Source organism: Crocodylus porosus, unplaced genomic scaffold, assembly GCF_001723895.1.
Source record: "Crocodylus porosus isolate Cpor-Errol unplaced genomic scaffold, CroPor_comp1, whole genome shotgun sequence".
In the NCBI taxonomy this organism is placed as follows: domain Eukaryota; kingdom Metazoa; phylum Chordata; order Crocodylia; family Crocodylidae; genus Crocodylus; species Crocodylus porosus.
In genome coordinates, this window is record NW_017728943.1 from 53,480,600 (window position 1) to 53,503,716 (window position 23,117).

The following is a 23,117-nucleotide window of genomic DNA, read 5'->3' on the forward strand; positions in this document are numbered from 1 at the left end:
ATGAACACCTTGCTGGGGTCATTTGACCCCAGTACTCTTTCCTGCCATGGCAGGGGGTCGGACTAGATGATCTGTTCAGGTCCCTTCCAACCCTAGAAACTATGAAACTATGGTACTGTAGCAAAGACACTATACTGCGACATACAGACACACCCATATTGTTTTAAGACCAGTTATTGTTAATTAATTTGGGTAATAATTTTAGAAATACTGTAGTAACAGGAAGAACTAGGAAGACGGCTTTAGAAATTTAGAAATTTTAGTTTTAGAAAAGGAAAAGGATAACATGCAAATTCTCATATAATTCTTTGCAAAATCAAAACCAAAAAAATACTCTAAGAACTAAGGTTTGTAAAAGATTCATAAATAACTACTAATTTAAAAAATAACCTAGGTGGGTAACTGAAAAGAAATTCAGAACTAGGTAAAAATCAAACACTGGAAATTATAGATAATTGCTTTCAAACACCTAATTTGTTAGAACATTTTCTAATTAGCGAACACTAATCTTAGCTTCCCATCCACACGGAACTTTCTGCTACCATATGAGATATGGAACGCTCTCGGAAACTATAGATTTAAGGTAAACTGTGAGCCAACCCACCACTAGAGACTTGAGCCCAAAAGTTCCTCCCACCTCACGGTGGTGACCTGGAACCCATGACCTTTTCACATAAGCTCCACAGAAAACACTACCTCCTTTCACAAGCCTGCTGTGAGCTGGAGCTAACCAAGGCATTCTAGTCTCAGGTGTTATTAATTTAAGAGTAAATGATAGTTCCTAACTGAGACATTTCTGGAACAATCGCTGCGTCAATCCCAACTGTTACAGTTGTCACTACTGTTTCCAGGCCAATTATGAAGAAAAGCACTGCTGCCAAATTTCAGAGTACTCCTGTCATATACAGTTGCTGTTATTAACATTTTGGAAGCACACCAATGTGATACTTAGCTTTAGAAGCTACCGGCCAGCAATTAATAAATCACATTCAATTGGTATGTACAGAGAAAGTGGCTTCTGTGCCATTTCCATGTCTCAGGCTTTGTGTTCCCTTTATGGGGTCACGTGAGTAGCGGGGGTTTCTTCTACACTGCCAACTCTAAAAGGAAGAAACAAGGAACCCACTTAATAAAGCACCACTCCGGAACCACACATAAACACATGTCTTTTCTTCCAGGTGCTCTTACTGTGCTTATCAGATCTGATCTAAAGTCCTCTGCAAACTCTATAAACAGTTCAAATAACCTGGTTTTAAAATATAACACAATTACCCTCTCCACTTTTCAAAACAAGGTTTTCTTGGCAATTACAAAACTTTGTTGAATCTTGTTGGCTGCAGAGCCTTTTCTTATCTGCCCAGGAAAGACTCAGCAGTGTGGAATTTGCTCCCAGAGCACACTTTCATTTCACAGAAATGTTATTTGGGGAAATTTATTTCTCTGTGATTCAAATACCAATTTTTAAGCAATACTTTTGTAAAATGTATAAATACAATGTTCATAACTGCAAGAGATGTGTACTTAAGCAATGCAGGAAAGGCCACCAGAGAAAGGAAAGAGTCCTCATAAGGTGACCTGAAAAATGCCATACTGCAGAAGTTAACATGGACATGAAGTCTAGTGCACACACGGGAATAAGAATAATTATTCTAATTCTATTCTCACTCTATGACAGATGGGGCAAACGTGTAAAACATTCACTTTGACTCATCTACAACATGACTATAACTACATCACAGGGAAGTTGTGAGGTTCATTAATTAAGAATGCTTGTGAAGTCCCTCGATATCTCACTGTATGAAAGGCGCTATAAAAGTCCTGATTATTATTACTGTATATATTCTAGTCAATTTGACAGTACAGTAGAGACAACTGAAGTTTAGAGCTAGCACTGTCTGGTGCCAGAAAAGAAAAAGAGAAAAAGAATCAAGCTATGAAGATATACTCTTTATGTCTGCCTGCAGAGGCATATACTCTGCCATCGTTCAAACAGCTTTTTCTCTGCCACTAAAATATTTTTAATTTGTGAATTATAAAAAAGCAAAAAAACAAAGAGTTTGTCTGGAGCAAAAATTATTTTGCTGAGACACAATTCCACACAAAGTCTATATATTTGCCATATTATCAAGCTTTCCTTGAAGACTCACTTTTTAGAGCAGCTTAGCTTAAGTCATAATTTTCACAAGGTTTAATGGCACTTTCATGACACTTCCTATTTCAATAAGAATTCTAAAGCAGTTGTAGGAAAATAGCCACTCTCTCCACATACTACAAATGTATGTGTTGGAGACATTTCTACAAAAGTATTTTTACCTACAGTGTGCAAATTCTGTTCTTCCATAAATCTGTAAACATTCCTTCCTAGTTTTAAGTTTAGGGTCCAATCCTCAACTCTATACACATCTAAACGGAGGCAGCTCGAAGATGCAAGAAATGCTGGATTGCCCATTAAGGGTTCCAGTTCTGCAACTCCTCCTGAAGTCAGCAAGCCAGATGGTATGCAGAGGCTAAGGGAGGAAGAGAAGAGGCACCTGAACATTTCAAGCAGAAACAAAACTTGCAGTATCAGGGAGAAAAATAGGCTATTAAAAAAAAGCTTAACTTTCCAATAGCTTGTAGTGAAAGAAAAAAGGCCAATGTGTTTAATCAACTTAATTGTTTTCTAAGCATGCAAAGACATCATTTACGGTTTTAAAAGATCAACTTTTTCTTTGGCTTTAAACACTATGGAATAAATTCTGATCTCAGTGTAGTCAGTGGGAGTTTTATTACTTGCTTTGATGTGAACAAGATCAAGCCCTAAAACAAATGAGCAATTTACTAAAATACAAGAGGTAAACAGCACAGTTTTACTCATAATGTAACATCTTCCTCCTACTTTCTGTTTTTCAGCTTAAAAAACCCCAAACTTTTCTTTTTATACCGTTCTGTTTTGTTAAAACTGTTTTGGTATGACAAAAGTTAACAAAACACAACACAAATATTCACCATGGTTGTAGAATGTCTTTAAAAAAGAGTATTTTAGAAAGAAGCACCAATAAATCTCATAAAAACAGCAGTTGATTCTAAACAAGATTACCACATGGTGGCAGAAGAATCAATGTCTTATTCAAAAACCCCACTGCTCTAAGTAAAGCTTGTACCATGCTGGGCTGTACTGTTCAGCAAATGATTTCCTGATAATAATGCTGATGAAAAAAAATAGTCATTTCGCCTATTTCACCTTCACTAAATAAATCACTGAGGTGGGAGATAGGTATATATTTTCCCCTAGATTTCTAACCACAGAAGGTAGAGTTGTTTCATTTTTATAATCTAAAAACTTGAATTACTATACAATAAGGATTAAAAGAGATTCAATTATATTTTACCTCTTGATATCTCTAAGAAAAATATGTTAATATTTACTTTAATCACCATGTTCAGTTTAATAATTTGTAAGAAGCCTATTTTGAAAATATAGTAGGCTAATATTATTTACTTTGAAACGTGCATGGTGTCCATTTATCAGTTGCACTGTACTCTACTTACAGAAAAATGAATCATTCATTCAGTTGCATAACACTAGCCCCAAACTGTTACATATCGCTTGTATTACAACAGCCATCAGTTATCTGCATTTTGGTTAAATCCATAAGCGTCTTAAGAAAATAGAATTTTTCAGACTCACTGTTTACTTTTAAACCTAGCTGTATTCCCTTTAGCTGGGTCATTGGTGAAACTGACAAAGAGCTGCTAATTTCAAGGTTTCTAAAGCTCTCCCTGAATTACCTCAGTTCTGTCAATTTCATGACTGCTATTAGACACCTGAAGAAGGATGCATGTGCCCGAACGCTTGCAAAGAAAAAAAAATTGCTACTGTTTAGTTGAGCTAATCAAAAGATATCATCTCCAAACCAAAAGTTTTGTGTTTCTCTTTGTCTTAGACCAACACGACTACAAAATAAATCCCTGAAACATGGAAGATATTGTATTTTAGCTCTTTATAGAAAAATAAACTTCACTGCTAAATAAGAAAGAAAGATTTTTGTACCTCCCTGTCTGCCTCTGACATCAGGCACCTTCAAGGACCAAAGCAGCCTAATCTGCACTTTACACAGCAACACTCTTGTAAAAGGACTCTGAGACAGAAGCTGGAAGTGTCTCCCCTTGTATCTCCCCTGTGCAAAATGAAGTTTATTTTCTACCTAAGAGGACTTTTCCAATCTTTGATTTCTCCTCAGCCTGAAGAAGGGTGCGTGTGCCCAAAAGCTTGCAAAGAAAAAACCTTACTTTTTAGTTGGTCTAATAAAAGATATCACCTCTGAACCAAGAGTTTTGTGTTTCTCTATTAGGTAACTAAGGCACGCAAGGTAACATGCCTTCAGGAGGTGTGGAAAGTTTAATGCAGGCTGAGATTTATTGATGCTTCTTTCTAAAAAGTTTAATACACCAAGCAGGGTGGAAGAGCAGTGGACATGCCACTCCCAGCTGGACTAAATCTACATCTCCGTCTTAAACACCACCCAAGTCCATGCCTCTGGCCAGCCCCTTTCAGCAACTACTAGCGTATGTTCATGTCACACTGCAGCCCAAGTATCTGGGACCAGCCTACTGTCACTTCAACAACAGCCTGCTGGAGGATGTAGGCTTCATGGCCACCTTCTTGGAGTTCTGGCTTGTCTGGCATGATGAGCAGCAGGCATTTCCCTTGGGCTGAAGATGGTAGGACATGGGGAAGGTGTACACCAGGCAGTACTGTCCCTGCTGTACCCAGGGGCACATCTGACAGCCGAAGGCAGCTAGAGAATAGTTTGAGAGGGAGGTGCTGGAGATGTCTGGCCACTGATCCAGACAAGCTGTCCCTCTGCAGAGGGTCAGGAGAGATAGCAAAAGCTCCAAGCTCTGAATTACTGCCATGCCCACAGCACATTCATCTACTCGGATGTCTGGCTCATCTGGCAGATGGGCCTCAGCTCCTGCTTCTTTTATATCCTAGAGAAGAGGAAGGGTGCCAAGAAGTACATCACTTATCTCCGGGAAGAGGGTGGTACCCCCCTGAAGAGGACAGCACCCCCCTCACTGGTCCTGGTATGCTGTAAGAAAGGGTAAGGGCTTTCTACACAATCCTGTTCTCATCACATCTGACCAATGCTGAAGCCTGCCAGTTCTGTGGGAGGGACTGCCACAAGTCAGCACAAGCAACCAGGACCAGCTGAAGAGTCCCTTCACCCTAGCCATATTCTCAGATGCTGTCCACCTGATGTCTACCAATAAAGTTCTGGGCATCAGTGCACTGACCTTGGGGTTCTATCGTGCTTTCTGGAATGTCCTCAGCCTAGACCTCACTGCAGTTTGGGCCATCCCAAGGCAATAGAGAGGGCAGGAGGGCAATCCTGTTATGCCCTGTTATGCAGGAGGGCAATCCTTATGCTGCTGCCCAAGAAGGGGGACCCCCATGACCTGAGGTACTGGTGGCCAGTTTCACTCCTCTGTATAGACTATAAAGTCATAGAGAAATTCTTGCTGCACCAGAGGTCTGTACAGGCAGATGTGATTCACCCTGACCAGACATATACAGTTCTGGGGTGTTCCATCTTTGACAACATGGACATGGTTCAGGGCCATCTTAAGCTTACTCACAGGGATCGCCTGTCATTCGCACTTCTGTCCCTTGACCAGTATTTTTAGCTTCAGTGTGGTTTCTCCAGGTGCTGTATGCCTTTGCAGAGTCCATGGTCAAACTTAAATGGATGCTGATAGAGTTCATCCTATTTGGACAGGGAATGTGTCAAGGTTGCCTACTGTCAAGCCAGCTCTACACTGTTCCTCTCCTTCCTGCACAAATGGGCATCAGGGTTGGTGCTCAAGGAGCCAGCCATGAAAGTGATCCTGACAGCATGCACTGATAACATGCTCCTCACTGTTCACAACCCAGGTGACCTGGCACAGGTAGAGGCCTGAAAATCCGTCTACTTGGTGGCCTCCTTTGCCTGGGTAAACTGGATCAATAGCTCTGGCATAGTGGTGGCTAATGGGTGTTAAGTGGGCTTGCTCCCACCTGTGCTCCAAACAACCGATGGGCTTGCTGCTTTACCTGGAGGTCTATTTGTCCCCAGTCACTCTTCCTCACTGGAGAACTGGCACCAGCTAGAGGTCAGGGTGTTTGAGCAGCTGTAGGCATGCATGAGCCTGCTACAGTGTCTCTCCCTTCATTGACCAGCCGGTCCCATCCATGCTCTGGTACTATTTTAACACCCTGGTCATGCCTCTGGAGCTCCTGACCAGTCTCCAGAGATGGGTGCTAGGGTTTTTCTGGCTGGGATGGCACTGGGTCTCTGCAGGTGTCCTAAGCCTCCACTTGAGGGACAGCAGGCAAGACCTGGTCTGCCTCCACAGTCAGGTCCACATCTTCTACCTTCAGGCTCTGCAGAAGCTCCTATCTAGTGCTGGTAGCCAGTCAATGAGTGGTCATGACTTTTTCTACCATCTCCAAGGGTTCTGATATGACCAGCAGCTCTTCTACCTGCAATGTCTCCCCAAGCAGAACCTGGAGAAGCTGCTGGATTTCTATGAGGACCTCCATGGGACCTGGAGACTGCTCTCTGACTCCAGGTTCCCAGAAAGAGTCACCGAGGACACCAACCTCCTCACCAACCTCCTGCTGAAAAATCCACTGCTGGGGGTAACAGAGATGAAGGTGCCCTGGATGCACTGAAGGATGGTCCTGTCAACATTGGTCATATCAGAGACATCCTAGATTATGCCAAGCGGGGGTGGGCAGATCCCTGTGCACTGGCCTGGTACATATAACTGCCCATGCTGCATGCTCACTGCCACCTACTCCAGGAGGCAAAGGCTACCTTGCTGCCCACTACCCTTGCGTATATCGACCAGATCCTGCATGAAGGCAGTTCCTGCCCTCAAGTCTCCTCCAGTCCTCAGGAGCTAGCTGTGAGGCTGCTGCTTTGGCAGGCCAAAAGGCTCTACCATCTTAGTAGGCTGGGAGATACCAAGCCAATCTGCCTCCAAACAGCCCATCACCACCAGCTCTACACACTCATGCCCTGAACAATCCATTACCTTCTCCTCATGTCGCAGCCTGACAAAAAGTAAAGGGACACCCTAGGTGAGAACAGGAGTGAGGGTCCCCCATAGACAAGTCTATTCCACCCTGATCCCATGAGTCACTGGGAAGGTCCCACTGCTGGGACCTTCATGGAACCACCCCCAAGCGTGTGTATTTTGCACATTTTATGGACACCCCTGAACCATGCCCTTTTGCCAACAAAAAGTGACTATGCTGCATGCCTACCTTGAGTACACTAGGTTGCACCACCTTTCAACCTCCTCCAGAACCTCCTGCTCAGGTCCTGGCTGAAATTTCCCCTGCACTTTTTTTTTTTGTATGCACTCCCCATCCATGGCACCACCAAGCTCCAGGATTCCCTAACCAACCTCCTCCTGGCTCTGGCCCATCTACAAGACCAAGCTATTTTCCTATTACCGCTCTGCTCATGTCTCTGAGCAGTTTCACTGGTCAGTGTCCACAGGCTCCCTCCTCATTCAGGGGGCAGTGTGCACTGGCTGGTGTCCTCTGATCAGTGTCCCCTTCCAAATCCCTTGTTATTAACCTATGACCTCGTTCCCTTTCCTGTTTTCTCTTTGTCTCCCAGAATTAGTTAATGTGTTCCCAGTGGCCTCCCTTATTAAGGGAGGCTCATAGTATTTTGGGATGGGCGTAAGCCCATGATCTTTCAACACATCAAATAGGCCTGTGTCACACAGTGGCAGAGAGTGGATGCAAAAGCGTTACTGAACTGTGTATGGCCAGCATTTTTTCCACCATTCCTCTGTCACCTTGCAGCTTCCAGCATTTAAGGTCTAGGACAGCAGTTCCCAAACTGTGGGTTGTGACCCTATTTGGGGTTGCAACATCAGTGGATGGGGTCACAGGGTAGAGAGCTGTGGGTTCGAAGTGAGGAGCCATCTGAGGAAATGGGATCAAGATGATGAAATGGGATCATTATGAGGAAAAGTTTGGGAAGCACTAGTTTAGGAAGTTCTGATTCACAGGCTGTATCCCTAACTCCAGTGCTCAATAGCTACTGATGACCCTTTTCTTCAAGAATTTGTCCAATTCCTCCAATACTCTCCTCCTCTCCAAGCATACTGCTAGAAAAGGCATTCCAGGCACAGAACCCAAATACCATATTGTTTCACATATAGCATGCCCTCATATACAGAAAGCACCTTAATGTTGAAGGGTAGCCTTTAGGAAAAAAAATCTTTGGTTGAAGTACGTGAATGGTGACAGCTAGGAAGCCGAGCCTGCAACCAGCCCTCTTACTTGTGGGGCCCACAGACCAACCCGGATTTCAAGGTCCAGGGCTAACAGAATCCAAATCCAAATGGTGGCTTCAAAGCCATGTGCTGGATCAAACCCAGTGTGATAAGTCTAAGATTGCACACTGGGACTAGAGCCACCCACTGGCTCTGGAGCCGTGTGCTGGGTACAACCCCATGTGCTGGTTCTGGGGCTGCATGCCAAGCCCCAGACCATATACCAAGTTCGGGATCTTGTGCTAAGTCCAGATTCACATGCTGGGTCCAACCCTGTGCACTGCCTCCGGGGTCATATGCCAAGCCTAGGACCATGTGCTGAGTCTGGGTTGGACCCAGCATATGGATCCAGAGCTAGTGCACACAGTCTCAGGCTTGGCACACAGCCCCAAAAACTGCATATGCAGTTGATCCAGTATGTAGCTCTGAAACCAGGGCATGGGGTCAAACTTGGCATGCCAGGTCCCATGCCATGTACTGGGTTGGGCCTGGTATACCAAGTCTAGCTGCACAGCAACCATGTGCATCATCCTAATCCAACATGTGATTGGGAGGGGTGTCTCCCCATGGGTCTGGAAATTTGGCAGTTGGGATGGGGGAGGGAGCAGTGGTAGTGTTAATTGCCATGACTCTCAGAGCCATGGTAGTTAATGATGCTACTGCTCCATTTCCTCCCACCGACCTCCCCTGCCAAACTTATGGACTCATGGGCATCTTATTTGCTCACATACAATGCACACGACAATGTGTCCCATCTAGTTTCAGGGAGGATAGGTGTGGGTTATATGCAAGAAAATACAGTACTCTGATACAATCATGAAATAGGTATGGCTCAGACAGCTAGGAAGCAGCAATGACTAAACCAAATACAAAGGCATATATGAGCAAGTCATCATTTTATCTATATAATCACAGTAAGAGAACAAGATACTTTCTACATCTTCACTCCTGCATGGCTACTCAAGCATATACCAATAAAACGTCTCCAACAGATATTTGTACACCTGTGTTAACACAGTTGCTAGCAAAAGAAGAGAGATAAAGCAAGGATGCAAATATGATACACAAGTCCCTTTCTATAGCTCATGTACAATCCTACCATAAAAAACCAGAACCTAAATCCATCTGCAGAACAGAAATGGAGGTCACCACTCTCACTAGCTTAAGTCAGGTATGGTCCCCTGGGTAAACCTAATGAAAAATTAGAATTCACTCAGTCATATAGTGCAGTATGGTAATTATAGCAAGTTATTCTGTTTTTGACATTGAAGGAAAGGTAACCGGGAATGTTGCAACATCTGTTTACTATGTAATCAATTTTATACCTTTTTATTCGTATAGATTAACATTCTTATCTGGAAACAAAGGCCTATTTTTCACCTATGTACTTTCTTACAAAATTGAAAAAAGCCTAGATTAAAAACAAAGCAAAACAAAAGAATGAATAAGTGCATACATGCCCAGAAGTGTCAGACATATTGCTTTAGGACAGTGAAATCCATTAATATTAAAACTTGATCATTTGCAAAAAAGGTAAAGTTTTGTGGAAGAATTTTTCGCTCCTCTGCAACCAGCTTCAACAGGCATGTCCTGTATATAAAATGAAGAGGACATACAAGGAGGCCACTCAAACATGATTGTCAGACTGTATTTGTGGCCCATTTGTCAGCACTATGGCCCATAGTTCTTCAAATTCAATTGAGCATCTCCTGGTTATGCACATGGCACTTCATTCTCCACTTTGTACATCATGAACAAACTGGCTTCCAATGGCAATATGGAATTGGGTCCTCAGTTCATTGTTGTGGACACTGAAATCCAAAATGGCTTAGTCGCTATTGTAAAGTCTATTAATTCTCCTACTTCTCAGGATGTATTAAAATAGGTCATGATATTTTAAGTTTTTTGGAGGACTTGACCTTTTTGTCAAGTGCTTTAAAAACCCTTGATAAAAGCTTCTGTGAAAAAGGGCCATAATCAAGGGACTTTTGATCAGTGTGCAATTCTCATTGTTAACTGGAAGGCTCCAATCTACAGAATGTACCAAATTCTATAATAGTTAGTAATCAAGCAATAACAATGCAAAGGAAATATCATAAAATGTAATTTTGGTAACATCTTGACAACTGCAATTAAGATTTTGTTACTGATGATATTGCTAAGAAAGATCTTGTACTGTAAAATATTTAGGAATCACTACTACTATAAATCTTTACTGCAAAGGGTGAAATCAGCATCATCTGTGTTTGAATTACAAGATCTTCAAATTAGCAAATCACAATGTGACAGCGCTTGGATAAAGTTAGATGGTCATAATTTTTCTTAGTTTTTTCCTAGGGTCTTCTTTCATGTGACCTACGAGGGAAACAATGGCATTTTTAATAAGCCCTAATCAGTGCTTAAAAAGCATAATAGGAATTATTAAATCACAGCAAGGGAAATTTAGGCTGGATATAAGTAAAAATTTTCTCACTGTAAGGGTGATCAAGCACATAGGCACTGAAGGTCCCATGGAAAGAGGGTAGGGTAACCACTCCTTCCTAATTGGGTGGGAAAGTCCTGAAATGGGAACATCAAGTCATGGTCCCAGGCTGCATGACTCCCAGGCAGCATTTGTCCTAGATTCCTAGTATCATGCAGGAATCTGGGTTTTCCATTCACTGTGGAAAATGCAGGAAACAGTGGGTTTCCCCTTGCAGGCTGGCAGAGTTCCAGCCTGCAAGGAGCTGAAGGGAGCAGGATGCAGGGGGCACCACGTGCATGTATGTACATGCAACAGCTGCACGAGGCCAGAAATACAACCCCAGGCAGTGGTGGAGAGCAGCTCCCCCAGGTGCTTACAGGTAGGTCTATGAGGAAAGGGGGACAGACTGAGGTACCCACAGCGAGGGAGGGAGTGGGGCAAGTGCTGGGCCTGGAGGCATTGCCCAGCCAGGGCAGTGCATGGAGCCCAGGGCAGGGCAAGGAGTGGGACAGAGCCACAGGCAGTTAATCCAGGCAGGGGCAGCTCCCTGCTGCTGCATGCAATCCAAGGGAGGGAGCATAGGGGGGCATGTGCCCCCCAGATTTGTGCATGGAGCTGATGCAGATTGCCCACTGGAGGCTTGGGGTGCCCCACGCTGCTGCCCTCCCCATAGGAGCCCCACATCACCATGGCAAAGCACCCCCTCCACATCTAGCAATACTAGGGGCAGCAGCATGGAGTAGTGCCCCCCACTGTTACTAGGCAGGCAGGGGTGTCTTGCTATGGAGGTGCAGTGCTCCTGGGGGGAAGGCAGCAGGGCAGGGAGCCCCAAGGCCATAGCCCCCACCCCTCCATGGGCTCCACTCAGCTCTGCTCCAGCCATGCCCCTGGAGGGAGAGAGGCATCATTTTTGCCCCACCCCAGCAAAAATAAAAGTTGGTGCCTATGGTCAAGCATTCAAACAGCTTATTGCAATGTGAACATTAGCAATGAGACTACAAGTTTTAATTCACACATTTCGAAGATCACTAAAAAGTAATTCTTTGGGTTATTTATATATAGCTTTTTCTTGACTGGATATTACAGAGAGATGAACAACATTTTCACTGCTAGTTCAGCTTTGCTATTTACATTTATCAGGTTTCTTATTCACAGATTTTTTTTTTAACTTTGAGGTTTTTAAACATGCACTTATGCAACCAACTTAATGTCTTATGGGCTGTTTCTACAAAGTGAATATTTTGCACTTGGTTACTGTGGAGGAAGACAACAAAGCTAAAAATTGGAAAGAAAGAAAAAATAAAGTGACATTCCTGAAGTGCAAGCCAAGTGAATGAAAACTTGAAGCAGCAGAGTTTAAGCCTATTTGAGAGTACCAAAACCCTACTGCATTTCATTCTCAGATACGAGAAAGCAAAAATAAGTCTAACTGCTTAGTTTTACATAGTTGCATGTCAAAATTCCACAATATTTTAAAATGAAAGCAGAAATTAGCTCACATCTTTTGAAACTGGCATAGTCCAATGTTTTGCAAGTACAGGCAGTCCTTGAACTTATAACACAATTGGTTCCTGAAATACACGTGTTAAGTTGAAACGTTGCAACTCGGAACCAATTTTCTCAAAAGAAACAATGTTATAAATGGGGAACTGATTCCTGAACCAAGGCCCGATACCCTATTTTCACCAAAAATACCCCAGAATTTTGTACTCAATCAATTACAGATGAGTAATATAGCTACATTAATGTATTTATACTGTAAATAGCAATCATATTGATTTGGAAGGGGTTCTTTGAGGTGATTTGCTGGACTTTTTGAAAGGTTTTAGGCTAGAGGCTTCTCAGGAGTCTTGGCTGCAGGTTTTTCTGGAGTCCTGTCTGCTTTCTTAAAAAAAGTGTCCAAGGTAGTTTGGACAGATGTTCTCCAGGGAGATGAGCGACGCAGCGAACTTGTTCACTGGCATGGCACTGCATCAGTTCAAGCATTGTAAAGTCAAAACTGACATCATAAAGTTGAAACAGGCTGTCAATTTAGAAACACTGTAAGTGTAAAACGTTGTAACTCAAAATGTTGTAAGTCGAGGACTGCCTGTAGTTATATTTTTTTAATTAATGAAATTGTTTGCTTGAAAAGCTTTTGTAGAAGGGAAAATTGGTCCTGCTCAGTAAACAAACATGCAAAGGCACATGGGCCTCTTAGAATAAAAACACCATGTGATGTCTGTATTATTTCTCTAGATACTTCACGAAGAGTACAATGGCCTACTACTACTTGCTGCAAAAAAGACATCCTCTTAATGGAAAGGAGAGAAGGCTCTATGTGTTTCATTTAAAACTTGAATGAGAATATACTTGGTATGACTTTTGGGGAGGTCAGAGGGAAGTCCGTGAGTTAAAAATGGCCACCCAATCTAACTTAGTTCACCCAGATATGGACCCTACACTTAGTAAGGTTGATTTAAGTGTGAACTGTACAGAAATTCAGGAAGGTTAGATCAGTCTAAAATTAGCCAACCCAATCTAAGTTAGCCCTACCTCAGAGGTAGTCTAACTTTAGACTGGGTCCAGTGAAATCGATCTAACTGAACTTCTGTACAGTTCCCAGTGCAGCCTTGGGGTTGGGAAAGTTTAGCTGCTGGCCCCCAGCCCTAAGACTGTGCTTTTTCCTAACTTCTCCTGCCCTCAGCACTGAGCTATTTTTATCTCCCTGGCCCCTCCCCAAGATGGATAAACCTTCCCACCCCCACCAAGCCTGCCACACCCCACTTTCTGCAAATTTCTCAGTGCCAATTTTACCAGTGTTCACCAGTGCTGGAAGTCAAGGAAGTAACTAGGGGTGGGGAAGCAAGGTGGGCAGAATTGAGGGGCAGGTGTTCATCTGGGGGTGAGAGGCTTGGGGGGATTAAGTTTTGGGAATTAAGTAGTGCTTCATGGAGTGAAGTCATGGAGCTTAGAGTCCATTAATTGGGAAGCAGCCTTAAATGTACAGGGCGACTTGCAGGAAAGTACAAGATTAGGAACGATTAAGATACACAGAGGAACAGTTGAGAAAACATCTTTGTGGAACATAACAAACAGGCAAAATATAGTAAAGGTGGTTAGAATCAGCAACACAGCACAGAATTAAACATACCACACTTCCATGTAAGCCTTTGCCTACATTTGTTGGATAAGTAAGCCTAGTGGCTAGAGAATTTGATGGCCTACCTAGGTTCTTTCCCTGCCTCTGCCATAGGCTTATGACATACACTTCAGTTAAATGATGTCTCCATTTCCCTAGTTATAATACCAGGGACAACATACTATACTTGCACGGGCAGTGCAAGACTTTATTTGCTGACTCTTGTACAGCCCTCAAGGTCTCAGATGGAAGACCTTAAAAGCAAATTATATTTCATTTCAAATAACTAAAGCATAAAGTGGGAGCATGTGTAGAATTATAATGAAATAAATTAAAATAAAATAAAATTTGAGGAAAGCACAACAGCATTGGGTGATCCATATATCCTTCATAACTGAAGAAAACAAAAAAATCACCCGAAGCCCAAACACCATGAAATCACATGGCCACAAAACTGGCTGCTAAGCAACAGCAATCCAAGAAGGAGTAGCACTGCTATTACAGAGCTGCTTCCGATTCAGGGTAAGATGCCAAATCACCTATTTTAATCCTCCAGAGCACTTAGACAAAGAAGTGAGAGATCCTAACCTCACTAACTCAATTATACCTGCAAGCCAGAAGACTGAAAACCAAGTAATTTCAAAATACTGAAGAGGTGTCACAGAATCCTACAAAGATACTTCCTGAAGCATCTTAATACTTATTCCAAAGAGTTAGACCAGGAAGGGTTGCAATGTGAATTAGGCATTAAGGCCTAGTTATCAGACCATGAGCATCATTTATTAGCATGCTGAGACCACAACTGTAAGCAGAGCTGTTTAAATGTCAAAATGACTTGCCATTTACATAGGATCTTTCCTACTGAAGTATCACCACAAAGTACTTTAATATACCCCTTGTCATGGGTAGGCACTGCTATCACTTCTGTACTCAGCAGCCAGCCAGCACAGGGCTCCATATTCCCTCCTGCGCTGGAAAGAGGAACTGACAGAGGTCAGAGGGGACTTGAAAGAGAAGGTTCATAGGTGCCTGCAGTACTTCCAGGGACAAAGCTGGTCTTGCACCCTTCCACAAGGCTTGAATAGGCTTATTAAAACAGCTAGAAATACCTTCACAGGCCCTGGCATTCACGGGGCCTAGGAAGAACGTTTCAAATTCTTCATCACTTGTTTTTAGTGTCTCAGACCCTGAGTATCCTACCACTGTTTATCACAACCAAGGAGAGATCCGTTACAATACATAACCACAGCCGGACATCTGGTGGGGTTTGATCAAACATATGTCAAAGCACAGATTTCAAATTCCTCTTTTACAAACAAAAGACAACAGCAGCGTTTTAAAGCCCCCTGGGGACTTGACATGATAGTCAGCCCCACAAAAGCAGCCTCTTCCTGACATCATTGCACAGTGCACAGGAACCAGAAGGTTTAATAGCAGCATGTGGGAGAACTGCCTCAATTGATTCATGCTGTTGTTCCTAATGCTGCCATTTCAGAAGTCCTGAAAGCCCCGACTGCAGCCTCTCTGCTGCCAATACTTCTGCAAACTTGGTGAGGAAGTTAAGACACAATGTACTGTACAGCTGATGCCAATTAATTGCAATGGCCAACAAAAAATGACTCCTGAAGATAATCATCTAAACACCAGCTCTTTAAGGCAATCTGTGCCCTAAGAAAGGGCATAATCCATGGCTTGGATTCAGAAAAAAATGTCTGTACACTACCACTTCTCAGAAACATTTTATTATGCCAGGGAAATCCAGCATCTGCAAAGAGCTGGATTTTCTATGCACAACAAATGTGCTTGCTCAAGAGGAAGAGTAAAGAGTAAGGCAAGCTGCAGGTTGCAGAAAGCCTATTTGTGCCTAGGAAATGGCTCATCATCTACATTTTGTGGGTTATCTTCCAACACATGTGGACTGCAATGTGAATAGCTACCACAGGCTGCTTAAACTAGCTCGCCCAACTGTAAGAAAGATCCTCTGTGTTTTGTATAAGTGAAGTAGGACAGCTTGTCCAGCCGAGTTAGTTCCTTCTATTTTCCATGTCTCCTTTCGGATTTCCCACACCGCCTGCCACACCACATTCCACATGTCTATCCCAAGCCACTAGCCAAAAATACAGATGGCAGCATATCAAAATGGGGAGAGTTTAGAAAGAAGTGCTGTGTTCTACACAAAAGTTACGTGCTTCTCCTAACATCCATGCATGTGTCTCTCCCTATCTTGCACCCAAGATTCACTGATCTCTGTGTTTCTCTGCTAACTTCCAATGATAAGCCTTTTTTTTATATTGCTTTCTGTGTCTGATATAGCATCCCAGCAATGGGAACCAAATGCTCTCCCCTCTCCTTATTCAATACATTTTGAAAGTCCCATCTATTTTGGGAAACTTTCTAGAGACTGCTCTGTTTGTTCTGGGCTCTGTCTACTAAGCTGTTACACTGTAAACTGTTTTATAGTTATTATAATATTATGCAGTAATGGGCCAAAACACCTCAGCTCACAATAGCAGCACTACAGTACTTTGTATTCAGCACTTACTACAGTAATCTGGTATTCTAGGATTTTCTTTTTTCTTTTAAAAAGAGACTTTTAGTGTGACAAAGTTTATCTTTCAATGTATTCCATGGGCATTTCTGCCAAATAATTAATAAGAACAAGGGTGGGAATCTTACAGGTCAGACTCAAGGTCAGAACAGGATACCTCAGTCCTCTTGTCTTTCCATGTACAATGGCAGAGTCCCGAAGAGCTGCAAGATTTCTGCATCCATATTACAGCATCTTATTCTCTACGTCAGTGGTCTCCAAAATGGGATGTGAAAGACGATCCATTGGGGTGCAGGAAGAAAATATTTGAACTTCTATTTCTATTTATATAAATATACATATATTGGGGATGCATGCTCAAAAAATTTTACCAGTAGGGGTGCATGAATATAAATATACATATATTGGGGTTGCGTGCTCAAAAATTTTTTATTGATAGGGGTGCATGATCAAAAAAGTTTGGAGACCACTGCTGTACCTGACAGGCACCTGCCAATTTCCCTGGATTACCAGGGAGTAGCTGGATACAAGTAATGAAGGTGATGGAATCTCAATCCCAAAAAGAACTGACCCTATGTCAGCAGTTATCATCTCATATAAGGGGTATGAATTAGTTCAGAGAAGGAAAAAATATCTGGTGTTCTTTTAAAGCAATGGTAAATGTAATCTTAAAGGCTCTTGTATACATGACTTCTTTCTCCTATTGTTCTCTGAGCTCAGCCATTTTTTCATCTCAGAACATACTCATGGTGCAAATATTACTACAACATACTTTGGAAAATGAGTGAGTAGCTGAGATGACCCAGCCATTTGTGCTATGCAATTAGTATGTAAAGCATACACATAATAAGCGACGGATATCATTTTCTTACTAAAACCTTGAAGAAGTTCTGTCCAACATTTTTTGGCAGCTTTTCCTTTCCATGGGCTGCATTACCATTGTCAGCATTTGTCTGCAATGATTCTACTCCTACTCTCAGGGTTGTCATATGCCATTTGATATTTTTCCAATGTATCCAGTTCTACCGAAGAATACAAGTGTTCTAGTTTAACACCATCAGCAACCACTTCAATTTATATAATCCCTTATCATGCCAAAAATCTCTTAGCTGTCACACCAGCATCACTGATAACATCAACACAGATCTTGGAATATCATTTATTAACTAAACTGATGCTGCAGGAACAGGGTAGCTATCATGTCTGAGAGTGTTTTTGGGGGTGATCTCAATATTCCTTTCCATAACAATCCTAAACAAAAAAGTCTATTCTTCTGGCACAACAAAGGCTGGATATGACATCCTCAGCAAAACCAAACCAGTCATGGAAGGGCAGCACAAGGTACTTCTTCTTCACCATAACTTTATATTCTGAAGTCTGAACACTGCCTGGGGGGAATAATCAGCGCAGACTAAGTTAGAGGCAGTGAAATAGGCAAAATACGTGCTTACCTGAAAATGTCCTTCCTTCCAGTAAAAAAGGTCGACATCTATGTTATAGTGAAAGAGTACTTTGATGAACAGGCCTGGATCCACAGCCAAGCTGCAAGCAGGCTGAAAGACCTCTTATAACATATCTTAGCACAATGTAGAATGGAAGTTGATCCCATTCAGCCCACACACAGACAAGATAGAATCATAGAATCAATGAGTCGGAACGGACCTGGACAGATCATCGAGTCCGACCCCCTGCCATGGGCAGGAAGGAGCACTGGGGGTGGCAGGGGTCATAAGACCCCAGCCAGGTGCCTGTCCAGTCTCCTCTTGACGACCTCCAGGGAAGGTGAGAGCACCACCTCTCTGGGAAGCCTATTTCAGGCTCTGGCCACCCTTACAGTGAACTAGTTCTTCCTAATATCTAACCTAAACCTATCCTCCCTCAGCTTGTGGCCATTGTTCCTGGTGACTCCAAGGGGGGCCCTGGTGAACAGACTTTCCCCGAGTCCCTGCTGGTGGCCCCTGATAAGGTTGTATGTAGGCAGCCACAAGTTCCCCCCTCAGTCTTCTCTTGTGGAGACTGAAGAGATTCAGGTCCCTCAACCTCTCCTCATAGGGCTGGCCATGGAGGCCCTCAACCATACGAGTGGCCTCCTCTGGACCCTCTCCAGGTTCTCCACGTCCCTCTTGAAGTGTGGTGCCCAGAACTGGACACAGTACTGCAGCTATAGATAGATAGATAGATAGCCTATATTTTGAATTAGTCACCAATGGACTGTTAGGTCTAACTCCATGAAACAATACTTTCCTTCTTTATTCTATCCCATTCACAAAACAGGAAATCCTAGGAACATCAGAAAAAAACAAGCCAACTACATTTGCATGTCTTCCTTCCTTAAGGATAGAAGCTTAAGCATTTGAGCCCATACTTAAAATACTCATCACCTTCTATGTGCAGAGAACTCTACATCCCCCTAAAAGGCCGAGCTGATCTACTAAGCCATTCCTCATTCTCAAGACCAACTCCTGCTGCAACAACTACATGGAATTTCTTGACTGATGACAAAGCCTGGAGAATAAGTTAGGCATTGTTTACATATTAAAGAGTTACCATACTCAAACATACATTTCTACCCATTACTGCACTGTCCACTATGCTTGACTTTGCTCAGACTGAGGCAGAGGTCACGCTTTCTTTTCTGTTTGGAAGCAACAAAATACTGTTAACATTGCTGGAAATGATCTCATACACACACACACACACACACACACACACACACACACGTGTGTGTGCAGGTGTATGTGACAGGTAAACTGATACAAATATTTGTGTGTGTACAGGTGTATGTGACAGGTAAACTGATACAGATATTTTTGTGTGTGTATGTATCTATTATAGTATTACACACACTCACCCACACACACACCCCCTATTCATTATATTAGGAAACTGGCACTCAGCACAACTCTCCAAATACAATTACGTTTCCATTTCCCAGCAAGCTGAGAAGCTTGCCAAGGGTCACCTCCAAATCTACTTACCTGCTACCAATATCCTGAACCTGTTCCAAAACAGATGGTACAGACAGACCCTTTTGCTATTTCACATATCCATTACTGCTCAGTAGTATACAACGGAATCCACCTTGTCCTTCCAGAAGGGTAAATGAGCAAAAGCAAGGCTCTCTGCTGTTTGTGGCTAAGCTGCTTCTCTACACTACACTGTCAGACACAAGAGTGGTGAACAGGATCAGGCAGATATGGGATCAGTCATTCCTCCCAAGTTGTAAGTCTGGAGTCATGTGTTCCTCTCAATCATGGTACTCAAACTTTTTAGATTCAAGGTACTCCTTGTTAGACTCAAGGCACCCCTTGGAAAATTCCTGCTTTAATTTCCACTTGTTTCTTGACTATGGGAAAAAATTCTTCTGTTGCAAAGGAAAACAGAAAAACCAGAACCAGTGAGAATATTTTTAACACAGTGGATTCCTATTTAAAATCCATATCTTATGATTCACACTTAAGTTTTTGCACATCTAACCGTGCTAATACTGCATAGCATCCCACAGCACCCCTAAAAAGATTTCACAGTGACCTGTTTGCGAATCACTGCCTTGGCTGAAGTTTCTAAGGAGAGGCTGTGTGGAAGCAATAACAAAGGCCTGCTATATACAGATGACACTAAGCCACGCAACACCTTCAAATAAGAGTAAGATGCGAGTAAAATCTAAGAAGCACTATATCTTCCACTGATATAATGAAAGCTAAGATCAACAAGTGGAAAAAGAGTACCAGATTTACCCTCAATACCGGGAACATACCAGGTGATGCTAATGCAAATAAGGAAACACTATAAAACATTCACTAGCATTAGCATCACCTTTCACAAAGAGGAGTGGCCCTGAGATTTTAATGTTGTTTGCTGGCTCAGGATTCATAAAGGTTCTCAAATATCCATGGCTGGAAAACACATCTTTCTCCATTCAAAGCAGGTAAGAAGCATAAACACTTGTTAGATTTAGACTTAACCATGATGATTCATAGTTCTCTAAACCCTAGTCCTGATTGCTGACATTCTCTGTATCTTAGGTATGAAATTGCCAGCCTTAAAAAGCAAGTTACAACTGATTAGGCCACAGCAGTTCATCTGCTCAATAAAACTGAGCCTGTCAGCCCAGTGCCCCACTTTCTGTAGTGCTGGCCTGAGGAACACCAGGACAGATGCATGTTTTTTGTCATCCTCCAAGGCCTTTGGTAAAACTGGTCCAGTTACCTACTGCTTGCTGCATAATCATGACGGCAGTCATACCAGCTGCATTCCATTGGGACAGTAGGATTGTAAACCCTCAAAAAATGTAATTTATAAATGCAGGAGACTGATTTCTCAGCCACTGGCTCACAGGTCTGGTACTTACTACCAGAATAAATCAAGATGACCCCGAACCTCAATTTTTGGGGGGTAAAACATAAGACTCACTGCTTCAAGGCAGCCTTTCCACAATGGCACCACAAATAAATAAAAAAAAGCAAGTACTATCCCTACACAAAAGAAATAAAGTCCTGTTCCTGCTGTCCCTTAGAAAGAGACAAAATAGAAATGTATTTTTTTGTGCAGAATTTATACAATTTCAATATTATACGACTGAATAAAAATGCAAATGGATGGATCAACAGTTAAAATTTTAACTACAAAAATGTCAAGAAACATAAAAAGTAAGGATTCCCTGGCAGTATGAAAGTATCTGCAGTGACAGGCACTACTACAATCATAAGCTCCCAATGAAACTAAAGATACTCTAATACTTGTGAAGTGTTTACATATAATTAAGATGCTCAGCACTCAATGAAGTAGGAACTTAGAGCGCAGACAGAAGACCAGCTCCTTGTTGCAACTCATAGCGCTTTCCAGGAAGCACTATAAGTTGTACCCCTCCCGGACCCCACAGGTGTTTGCTGTTGGGTCCAAGAGCTGGGGATTCCAGCTGCTTGCTGCCAGCAGTGCCACTTGCTATCCCAGCCCAGATGCTGTTTTCAGAAGAGGATGCAGGAAGGAATCAGAGGAAACTTGTTCTTGGGGCTCCCCAGATGGCACTGGAGAGTGGGACAGGTGGATTGGAGCCCCGCCTACCTCAGGGGGGCTCCAATCTACCCGCCCCACCCTTCAATGCCAGCTAAAAAAAACCCCCAGATCGAATTCCCTTCACTCCTTTTCCCCACTCCCATTTTGAGGGCGCTCCGCAGACACAAGTTACAGGATGTGCTCTCTTCTGCAGCATGTTCATTTGAGCCCTCATGCAATTAGGGTTCAGATTTTCATGGGATTGGGCCCTTTTAAAGTGGTCTGCAGCTGTGCACTTCTGCAGACTGCTTTCTGGGGCCAGATCAGGCAAAAATTATGACTTCTCTTTGTGCCCTTAGTTATCCCATTTTATGGACAGGAAAGGAAGGCTGGAGTTAGCCAGTGTACCCAGGTAACAGAATAATGTAGTTGTCATGGGGAAAAACAGAGGGGAAGACCCTGAGGAGCCAGGGGGGAGCCATGGGAGCAGGAACTGGCTGGGGAAGGGAAAAGGTGAAAGAAAGAAAGAAAGAACAAACTTCTTACCTGTAGCAGGAGCCATGGCAAAGCTGGAAATGGTGGCAGAACCTCAGCGGCTTGTTTGCCATGCCTTTATACAGCTGCAGCCAGCTGATAAGGCGGACGACAGGAACCAGCCAGGGGAAATAAGAAGAGCTGCTGGCATGGAAGTGGGGGAGAGGCCCACAGGAGCACCAGCTGGGAAGTCTCACCCGGAGCCACCACAAGGGGGAAAAGTGTGGAAAACTGCCTCTCGCAGCGTAGGAGGACACAGTGAAGCCCGCCATGGGGGAGATGCTGCCGGCGGCAACGCAGGGAGTGAGGGATCAGAGGCACCTCATCCAGACCAGGAACCAGGATCAGGGGACCGGGAAGAGCCGGAGGAGCTTGAAGCCCACGGTTACCACCAAAGAGCTGGAAGGGTCAGACGCCAAAACGCCAGATCAGGTGGGATCATAGAGGGCTCAAGGAGGTGCCCAAGGTGGGGGGATGAAGGGCACAAGCAGCATGAAGGGCAGTGGAAGATGGTCTCCAACAGTATAGAGCCACCCCTATAGGAGACGTGGGGAAGACATACCGAGAAGGACCACCGACAGTCCAGTGAACCCACAGGCTGGGCAAAGAGTGGAGAGGAGGACGCCATAGCCTGCAGTCTAACCCGAACCCAGTTTAGGGCTTGCTAGGGGCCACAGGGGCCTGGGCCTGGGCCTGTTGCAGGCTGTGGGAGCATGTGGTGAAGGGGGAAGAGGGTCTCCCTTAGTATCTCTGATGATGGTATTTTCCTTTTTTTTTTTTTTTTACGTTTCCCACTTTTGGAAGGGTTGCTGGGTGAGGTATATGGAGCCCGAGTGTTGTTTAAACCCAAAGGGAAAGCCTAGATAGCCATGACGCGCTGTGGGTGGAGTTTGGGTTTGACCTGGCTGCCCTATAACCCATTTCTGCAAGAGACGTGGAGCCTCAACTGTCAGGGACTTGGCTGTCGGACATAGATTTCATAGATTTCATAGACATTAGGGCTGGAAAGGACCTCGGGAGATCATAGAGTCCAGCCCCCTGCCCAAGGGGCAGGAAGTCAGCTGGGGTCATAGGATCCCAGCAAGATAAGCATCCAATTTACTCTTGAAGGTGTTCAGTGTTGGTGCTTGAAC

General features: G+C 43.4%; 1 protein-coding gene and 1 long non-coding RNA gene across 2 annotated transcripts in view; both read right to left on the minus strand.

Moving 5' to 3' along the window:
* PRKCE (protein kinase C epsilon) overlaps nt 1-23,117 on the minus strand; it is a 521,754-nt gene that overhangs the window by 235,080 nt on the left and 263,557 nt on the right. The gene's annotated exons all lie outside the window — the stretch shown is intronic.
* LOC109319648 overlaps nt 15,704-23,117 on the minus strand; it is a 12,666-nt gene continuing 5,252 nt past the window's right edge. The window contains exon 3 of the long non-coding RNA XR_002103575.1: nt 15,704-15,713. This is a non-coding gene — a long non-coding RNA (uncharacterized LOC109319648). The remainder of the gene's footprint in view (nt 15,714-23,117) is intronic.